General features: G+C 33.6%; 1 long non-coding RNA gene across 1 annotated transcript in view; it reads right to left on the bottom strand.

Moving 5' to 3' along the window:
* Positions 1–645: 645 nt before the first annotated feature.
* LOC139736222 (uncharacterized) overlaps positions 646–10,702 on the bottom strand; it is a 28,745-nt gene continuing 18,688 nt past the window's right edge. The window contains exon 4 of the long non-coding RNA XR_011711242.1: positions 646–904. This is a non-coding gene — a long non-coding RNA (uncharacterized lncRNA). The remainder of the gene's footprint in view (positions 905–10,702) is intronic.

Here is a 10,702-nt window from a genome sequence, read left to right as displayed (position 1 = left end):
AACTCTTTACACCAACACCATGATGGGGGGGGGGGGGCACATTTTGTTTGCCAAAATTTCATAAGCAACAATGAAATGCCTGATTGGAAACTATTGAACTATTAACATTTTTACAGAACAGAATGATATCCAATAACCATCCTACTATGGTATGAAAACATTAACATCTGCAACAACTGCATTGGGTTCGCCAGCACAATTATGCACTTTAAACAAAGAGTATGAGAAAGTTAGCTTTTATTGTTTTGGTCTTTGATTTTACGAAAATAAGTGTCCTACACTTTCTGACAAATCTGACACCCATCCTAGCCTGAATCAAAAACATGATTGACACTAAGCTCTAAACAAAGATTATGAAACAATTCTTTATTACACTTTGGTTCTTGATTTGTCCCTCTCTCTGTCTATTGCATACCATAAGATCATTGCTGAACAGGAAATTTTTGTGTTAAATTCCAAATGTGTATAGAAAATACTATTAAAAAAAGATTTTTCTATCACTTAACTAATAAACACTCAAAGAATATTAAAAAAAAAAACAAGCACTTAATGCATACTGCTTGATGATATAAACAATGTTGTGTGCAAGTCTTTCATTGTAGATGTTTAAAGAGAAGTCTACAGGTTTTTTTTTTTTACCTGCAGGCTATGTTTTGCTTGAAACTGTTGAGAATGTAATCTTTGATATTATGCCAGGTTCTGTCATGCAAGATGGGCTCCTCTTTTAGGCACTGCTCAATTTGTGATTGACCAGGAAGAGTGTTGGTCAAAATAAGTTGACGGAAGTGACGTTGTACTGCTGCTTTTTCACCTGGACACCACTGCTGCCATTTCCTGATATTCCGATTCCTTGTCTTAGGTGGGTGTTTTCTCTTTGTACTTCTCACTGGAGCCACCGAAGACTCTGCATCCAGACACGGAGAATGTCAAAATGAAAAAGTGAAACAACTTGCTAATATGATGTGACAACAATAATAAGAAGACAAATCAGAAACACAGGCAAAACCACAACAGAAACAAGTGTCAAGTAGGAACAAAGGGGATTACAGTTAGGGACAGTGAAATGAAAATCCCTTATTGAAGAGTAGGTAGGAAGAGGAGAAGCAGAAGAAGGATTTGGCATATGAGGGGCAGGAGAAGAAGTAAGAGTATGAGAAAGCAGAAGCAGAAGGAGAACAAGGAGAAGAAGGAGGAAGTGAAGTGTTAAGGGCAGAAAAGGATGAGGATGATGAGGACAGCAAAGACACCGACAGCAAAGAAGAAAGGAAGATAGCAGGAGTGGGTTGAGGAGGAATAGAAGGATGACTATCTAACCACTTGATCCGCTTCATTTTCTTTAGCCGTGGGGTGTCGATAGTGGAAGATGAAATGGATTATGCTAGGATATATGTTGTCATTAACAGTAAGGATTTTGGGATTCAGTTCAATGTTTAAAGGGTATGTACAGTTCTGGTCGAGGTGAAGATTTAGCTTTTAACGTTTTGTGAGATATTCAGAAACCACTCTATGACATGTGAAAGAGCATGCAGTTCTAAGGGGTATCAAAAGTTTATTCGATGAAAATCGGTTTTGAAATGGCTGAGATATCCAAAAACAAGGTGAAACAAAGAGATACTAATAAAGTTGGGGTATGTCGCCTTTTATTATTAGCACTTTCTTGGATATCTCAGCCATTTGAAAACCAATTTTCATCAAATAAACGTTGAATCCTTCTTAAAATTACATGCTCTTTCATATTTCATAAGAGGCTTTTCATTATCTCACTTAGGAATGTTCAAAACATGAATCCTTACTTCAACCAGTACTGTACAGTCCCTTTAAAGGATATTGATGCTTTTATAGCATTCAGAAATCATTAATTTAAAACAGCCATTTTATGATTAAGTCTGATGTCAAGGATTGGTATATGCCTACCCACATGATACACTCTTAAAAAGAAAAGAGTAAATCAACATCAAAAGTGGCGAGGAGTGACAGCATTTTTACAGGTTGCATTCACCCTTTTATCTAGCTGAATCCAACAGTTAGATGTGCTAGATACAGCAAGAAAAGGAGAGAACACAACATCTTTAAAACGCTGTCACTCCTCGCCCCTTTTAAAATGCTGATTACTTACTCTTTTCTGTTACTGTAGCTAAGTAGAACTAGTACAGAATACCATCCCAAAGATAATTAGTGCAGCCATTAAGCATCTGTTCAATTCATGATCAACTGCTGAACTTCTATTGTTTAGTTCAAAGTAATTGGCCTCTTCAGACTTATTGTGATGACAAGCGTTAAGAAAATTCCACATTTTTATTGTTGCTTCGTCACTACAAAGCTGCACTTTTAATATTTAGTAAGACCAACATGATAGTAATTACTACTCCTTTTTTGGCAAAAATGCTAAAATACATGTAGAAAAAGAAAAGGAGTCACAGTCCTTTCCAACTCAGAGTAAGTTCATCGTCCTACATTCATGCATGCCGGGGGCATCACTAGACCATTTTGAAGGGGGGGGGGGGGGTGTTATTAGACCAAATTTCAAGACATCAAATGAAGAAACATAACAATTTTCTGACAACCCCCCCCCCCCCCCAAAAAAAAAAAAAAAAATCATCAACTTTTTGAGCTTTGCTGATTGCTTATTAAAATTGAAAATTTGCCGACAAAATATTTGAATGGGGGTGGTGGTGTCACAGCCCCCCCCCCCCCCCCCCGCAACGCTGCTAGTTAAATTCAATCCAATTTTTTCAATTCAATACTTTAAAGTTCAGCAGTTTAAAGTTGATTCCTTAAAATGGTGCAGAAGTTAGGACATTCACTAGTTTTGAATGGACAAACAGATGAACAAGCATAATGTAGGCAAGCAGACAAACCTGAAAAAAATTGATGGAAAACCCCCAAAATTCAGCAAGAGAAAGTATTTCACAGAAAATTTTGTTAAAATACATTGCAAGCAGCCCTACTCGAGGAGTCAGACATCTACATGCAACTACTCTACAACATAAATGAAGCAGAAAATACTCAAATCAAAACCAAGGAATCAGTAGGTCTTGTAAAGATATTTCCTTAACATAGAAAGAAAATCATTTTAATAATCTACCATGGGAGTATAATAACTAGTAGCTGCTTGGTGGAGGTCTGCACTCTCAGAGTGCTTTCTAGTTTGTAATCTTCTTGTACAATGTCACCACTCTTATATTTCGAAACCATCATAAACACACAAAGTTGCATTCAAAAATGCTCGTTTCCTATGGAGGATGTCACCACACTTTTTGTAATGTATGTATTAGAATATCATCACTTTTAGAGTTAGCAAACCCCAAACACACATCATTACTGCATTTCCAATCTGTATGTCACCACTCTTATGCATAATTATATGCTAAGACAAAAAAAAAACACACATATGAAGTTTCTACGTATCAGAATGTCATCACTTTAACATTTTACATTTATATACACACACACATCATTATTATATGCAATCTTCTTGTACATGTACAATGTTACCACTAAAACCATGCACACATAAACACACAAAGTTTTTTTTATATGTTAAGATGTCACCACTTTAACAGTTTAAAAGTATATTGAATATACACACACTCACCATTATCTGCAATCTTCTTGTACAAGGTCATGACTCTTACATTTCAAAACCATATACATAAACACACAAACAAAAAGTTTCTATTTACAGTTCGACCTCGATTATCCAGCCATGTCGGGACCAGCGCTCATCCGGATAAGCGAATTGGCTGAAGGCGTCCCAATAATAGAGTTTTCCCAATAAAAGGAAGCCGGATAATCCAGGTCGAACTGTATTAGAATGTCATCACTTTAATAGCGTAAAATATACACAAATCCACACCATGATTTGCAATCTTCATGTATAATGTCACCACTCTTACATTTCAAAACCATGCAAACATCAATGCACAAAAATTTATAAAGTTTCTATGTATTAGAATGCCATTACTTTAGGAGTTAGCAGCTATACCACAAACACACACTAGATTATTTCCTATAATATATTTATATCTATACACTAGATTATTAACAAATTGTATCATTAACATATAAATACACACACACTATTGATTCCAATCTCCTTTTACAATGTCACCACTCTTACATTTCAATACCACGCATAAACACACAAAGTTTTTATGTAAAATGTCACCACTTTAACAGTTTAAACGTATATAATTTCTAAACCATGCACACATAAGCACACAAACATTTATAGAGTTTCTAAGTATTACAATGTCACAACTTCATAAGAATTTAAAAGTATTGTATCTACACACCCACACCATTATTTGCAATCTTCTTAGATACAATGTCACCACTCTTATATATCAAAATCATGTCTACACACAGACATTTGTAAAGTTTCTGTGTATTATGCAATCACTTTAGGAGTTAGAAAGTTATACAATACAAAAACATGCCATCATTTGCAATCATATATAGTGACCACTTTTTCCTTTCAAAACCATGCATTTAAAACAAACATTTGTAAAGTTTCTAATATGTATTAGAATATCATCACTTTTAGAGTTAGCAAACCACAAACACACACCAGTATTTCCAATCTGCACATCACCACTCTTACATTAAAAAAATGCATATATCTTTTCAACAGGCGTTTCAAAAAGGTGAATGGGATCTTGACCATTTTAATTTCTATCTCCATGATAATATCATCCATCAACTCCATTTTTTCAGTTTGATGATGACCCTTACATGGAATGGCTGATCAGTGATTGCTGTTCTGTGACCATGATCATTGCATTTGATAGCTATGAGGATATCAGGCATAGTCCATGTGCAAAAGAATGTTTAAAAGCCTTTTTTCCCCTTTTTATATTTTATGTTGTAATCTAACCATCATGCCATCACATAGTCTATTTTCTATCCCATTCTCATCAACAGCTGAAATTGATTTCACATACTCTACAATTGTGATGGGTGATTTACATGTTTGTCAATATAACATCCCACAAACTGTCCTTAATAAATACAAATAAAGCCAGCAAACATTATCTTTGCATTAAGTCTAGCTGCAGTTCGAACTCATTGAAAGGTATTCTTTCTGCATTATGGTGAAAAGTTTGACAAATGCATACAGCTATACATGTGTGTAGCCTACTCATCTTCTGCATTCCCAAAGTCATGGATATACATGCAAATATACAACTGAGCATAAAGATTTGAAAACCATATTTTTCTTTGTCTCTTAACATAATTTATGTTGGAATTTTTTTCTGCATACAAATACATACTATTTTACATGTTACATTGTTAGTTAATTGGAAACAATCAGTTGCACTAATGTACTTATTATCACATTAAAATGGACATTTTTTGCATGTTAACACTTACGATAGGCCTCCGAAACATGTGTTGCTGCTAACTTTAAGCCACCAAAAAAGGTGTTCCTAATCAGTGTACCTTTATCGCTACTGTTGTAGTTTCCTTTAGAATCATATTGCCATATATGTAATGTCATAAATTCAAACTGAGCATCACTCAAAGTGTGCACAGTTTGTTATTCACTTTTGGGGAAGCCAATTTCATAATAATAATAGGTATGAAGAGTAAACATTATGCACTGCCATAAGATGTACATCTGTATACTGTTATTTACATTTTATTGATGCCCTGTTGTTATTCTAGCATGTTGTTATAGTTGCTTTACTGTAGTTTTCTTATTGTAAGTGAATACAGGACTAAAACTTTGTGTTAACAGTTTTGAATCCTCCGAAACACACTAGTTTGTTAACTGAAGCCTCCAAAACACACAAGTCTGAAAATTTCAACTTTGTTAAAAATAATCGAATTTCTTTGGGATTTGGATTGATAAATGTTTGTTACCAAGAGATTATTTGAGGCTATGTTTAGAGTGGCTCTTGCTTCTAGAACATTCTTTTAACTTAAAAATAGTTTGTCAGGTGCCATTTTTACCTTGGAATTTGAAGTTCACATCTAAATAATTGCAAGAGCGAATATCTGTCGGGGGAAAAAAGTGTTTTGATATTTCAAAGATATGTTCACAGCAAATGAAAAGTTGCATTGCACCTACCATTAATCTTCATTTGGTTGCTGTGGGTGACCAAAACATTCATGTTGTTTTTACCTAAATTTATCTAAAATTCCATATTAGTCACTTAATGTTTCACATTTAGCCTAAGAATTAAGCTCTGGAATTAAAAAATGTTGAAAATGTAGACATTCCTATATAAAATAAAGGCAAAGATAAATATGGAAACATAACTTTATTTTTTTTACCCTTGCCACATCAAAGTTGCACCCTTTACTGTGAAACTGACCATATCAGAGTATTGACATTGTACAAGGAGATTCCTAATAATGGTGTGTGTATGTGTACATGTACAGTTTGTATACTTTTAAACTGTTAAAGTGGTGACATTTTTATACATAAAAACTGTGTGTTTATGTATGCATGGTTTTGAAATGTAAGAGTGGTAACATTGTGAAAGGAGATTGCAAATAACGGTGTGTATTGTATGTGCAGTATTGATAATACAATCTGTTAAAGTGGTGACAGCTTGATACACAATAACTTTGTGTGTTTATGTATGCATGGTTTTGAAATGGAAGAGTAGTGACATTGTACAAGAAGATTGCATATAATGGTCTGTGTTTGTACATACAAGTGTTGAAGTGATGACATTCTCATAGAAACTTCATGTTTTGTGTTTAAGCATATGCATGGTGTGTATGTGTGTGTATGTATAGAATTAAACTGTTTAAGTGGTGACATTGTAATACATTAATCTTTACATTAATCTGTATGTTTATGTGTTCATGTATGCATGGTTTTGATATGTAAGAGTGGTGACATTGCACAAGGAGATTACTAATAATGGTGAGTTTGTGTGTATATATACTTTTAAACTGTTAAAGGGATTGTACAGTATTGGTGGAGATGAGATTTGGGCTCTTAACTTTCAATACGAGATACCAAGAAAACACTTAAAGGATATAGTACAAAGCATACCCTTGAATTCAAAGTTTATTTGATGAAAATCGGGTTTGGAATGAATGAAACATCCAAAAACAAAGTAAAACAACGCGATCGTAATAAAGTGTGGGTCACACGTTTTATCAGAATCACTTTTTTTTTGATATCTCAGCCATTTCAAAACCAATTTTCATCAAATAAACATTGAATTCCTCATAGAATTACATGCTCTTTCATATTTCATAAGAGGTTTCTCATTATCTCACCAAAAAAATTCAGAAACCTAAAAATTATGTCTCAATCAAAACTGTGCAATCCCTTTAAGTGGTAACATTTTAATTCATAAAAACTGTGTGTGTTTATGTATGCATGGTTTGGAAATGTAAGAGTGGTGACATTGTAAAAGGAGATTGCAATTAATGGTGTGTGTGTGTGTATGTGTGTGTGTCATGTGTGTAATTGTATATTTACTCTGTATATGTGCTTATACCATTAAACTGTGCAAGTGATTCTAAAACAGAGACTATAAATATTTGTGTGTTTATGTATGCATGGGTTTGGCATGTAAGAGTGGTGACATTTTACGAGAAGATTGCAACTAATGGTGTACCTGTATGTATGTATATAGAATTAAACTGTTAAAGTGGTGACATTTTAATACATTTATCTTGATACATTAGTGTTTATGTAGCATGGTTTTGAAATATCACGAGTAGTGACATTGTACATTGTACCCTTATAATTGTACCTTTACCTGTACATTGTACCCTAATAATGGTGTGTGTATAAATGTGTACCGGTATGTACTTTTAAACGGTTAAAATGGTGACATTTTGATACGTAAAAACTTTGTGTGTTTATGTATGCATGGTTTTGAAATGTAAGAGTGGTGACATTGTACAAATAGATTGCAGATAATGGTGTGTGTGTGTATGCGGGGTAAATACTTTTAAACTGTTAAAGTGGTGACATCTTGATACATAAAAACTTTGTGTGTTTATGTATGCATGGTTTTGAAATGGAAGAGTGATGACATTGTACAAGAAGATTTCAAATAATGGTCTGTGTTTGTGGTGTATGGATACTTTCTATCCCTTAAAGTGATGACAATACAAAGAAAGTTTATAAATATTTGTGCATTTTTGTATGCATGGTTTTGAAATGTACTAAAGAGAGGTGACATTGTACAAGAAGATTGGAAATAATGGTGTGTATACCCGTGTGTATACATACAGTGTTAAAGTGATGACATTCTAATTCATAGAAATGTCATATGTTCGTGTGTTGAAGCATATGCATGGTTTTGAAATATTAGAGTGGTGATAGGTAGATTGGAAATAATCTAGTGTGTTTGTGGTAAAATATGCTAACACCTAAAGTAATGGCATTCTAATTCATAGAAACTTTATAATTTTTTTGTGCATTGATGTATGCATGGTTTTGAAATGTAAGAGTGGTGACATTATACAAGAAGATTGCAAATCATGGTGTGGATGTTGGTATATTTTATGCTATTAAAGTGATGACATTCTAATACAGTTCGACCTTGATTATCCGGCCTCCTTATATTCGGAAAACTCTTATTATCCCGACGCGTTCAGGCAGTGAAGGACTTTTTTTTTTCATCCAAAAATTGAGAAGAAACAGTGACTTTAACATCTTTTCATGGATCTATTTCACTAATTGCATAAGATAAGAATGATAGGTTTCTCAATATCTAATGAGGTAAAACATGTGTGATTTTCACATAAAGATATAACATACTTTATTTTTGTGAAGACGTTAACGATACAATTTTGTGCTGGCTAGCATAGATTACACCAACGTTGTGGGGTACACTACCTGCCTACCTGCCTAGCTGCCAGTGCACTGGGACAGCAGCTTGGATGGCAGCTACATTAACACTGTGTCTCCCATATCCAGCCAATTCGCTTATCCGGATGAGCGCCGGTCCCGACATGGCCGGATAATCGAGGTCGAACTGTACATAGAAACTTTTTGTTTAAGTGTGTTTATGTATATGGTTTTGAAATGTAAGAGTCATGACATTGTACAAGAAGATTGCAGATAATGGTGTGTGTGTGATACTTTTAAACTGTTAAAGTGGTGACATCTTCATACACTTTGTGTGTTAATGTGTGCATGGTTTTAGTGGTAACATTGTACAAGAAGATTGCATAGAGTGTGTGTGTGTATAATAATGATAATAGTGAGACTCTTATAAAGTGCTCATATCTACCTAAAAAAGATACTCAAGGCGCTATAGAATAGAGTACATATTGTGTCACGTTGCAACAGTATCACAGAAAATAATAAGACACTAAACCAAGAGACAATAGGCCTATGTATACGTACACATACTATACATACAGGTATACAATACTGTGTGTTGACATGGAAAGTGTTAAAGTGATGACATTCTGATACGTAGAAACTTCATAATATATGTTTGTTTTGGTTTTTTGTTTAAGCATATTTCATGGTCAGTTTTACAGTAAAGGGTGTAACTTTAATGTGGCAAGGGTCAAAAATTAAAGTTGTGTTTCCATTCTTATCTTTGCCTTTTTTTTTATAAAGGAATGTCTATATTTTCAATATTTTGTCATTCCAGAGCTTAATTCTTAGGCTAAATATGAAAAATGAAGTGACTATTATGGAATTTGAGATAAATTTAGGTAAAAACAACATGAATGTTTTGGTCACCCACAGCAACCAAATGAAAATAAATGGTGGATGTAATGCAACTTTTCATTTGCTGTGAACATATATTTGAAATATCAAAACACTTTTCCCCCAACAGATATTCACTCTTGCAATTATTTGGATGTGAACTTCAAATTCCAAGGTAAAAATGGTACCTGACAAACTATTTTTAAGTTAAAAGAATGTTCTAGAAGCAAGAGCCACTCTAAACATAGCCCCAAATTATCTCTTGGTAACAAACATTTATCAATCCAAATCCCAAAGAAATTCAATTATTTTCAACAAAGTTGAAATTTTCAGATTTCTGTGTTTCGGAGGCTTCGGTTAACAAAGTAGTGTGTTTCGGAGGCTTCAAAACTGTTAACACAAAGTTCTAGTCCTGTATTCACTTAAAATAATAAAACTACAGTAAGCAACTATCACAACACCAGTGCTAGAATAACAACAGGGCATCAATAAAATGTGAATAACAGTATACAGATGTACATTTTATGGCAGTACATAATGTCAACTCTTCATACTTATTATTATTAGGAAATTGGCTTCCACAAAAGGTCAATACCACAATCAGGATATGCAAATGTGTAACAGTGCAAAAATGAAAAAAACTTGGTGAAAATGTTTTTTTTTTTTGTTGTTGTTTGTTGTAGCTGAGTGTTCAAATTTTCATTTCATGTAAAGAAAGAGTCAAAATTTTGCATTAAACTGCGCATAAATTAGCATTTAAATTAGGGGTGTCGAATTACATTGAAATGACTAATATATTGGAAAAATTCATTTAAAAAAAAAGAGAATGTTTTTTTCATCTGATATTGCTGTTAGATATTCCTGATAAATATCCCTTTCATTCACCACCAGCACATAGCTATGACATATCACAAAATATGTTTTCACTTCTCAAAATGGATGATCAATTTTGTAGGCATTATTTTGAATTCAAATAAAACCACTTTTACATATTTTATCATATTTCACTTTTGCCAAAGAGTGAAGAGGCGAAACTTCAGGAATAGGTAACAGACA

The sequence above is a fragment of the Diadema antillarum genome, unplaced genomic scaffold, assembly GCF_040938485.1.
Source record: "Diadema antillarum isolate AM-2024a unplaced genomic scaffold, OU_Dant_1.0 seq00000633_RagTag, whole genome shotgun sequence".
Taxonomy (NCBI): Eukaryota; Metazoa; Echinodermata; class Echinoidea; order Diadematoida; family Diadematidae; genus Diadema; species Diadema antillarum.
The sequence above is the reverse complement of the archived record's forward strand: the minus strand, read 5'-3'. Positions and strand labels throughout refer to the sequence as shown.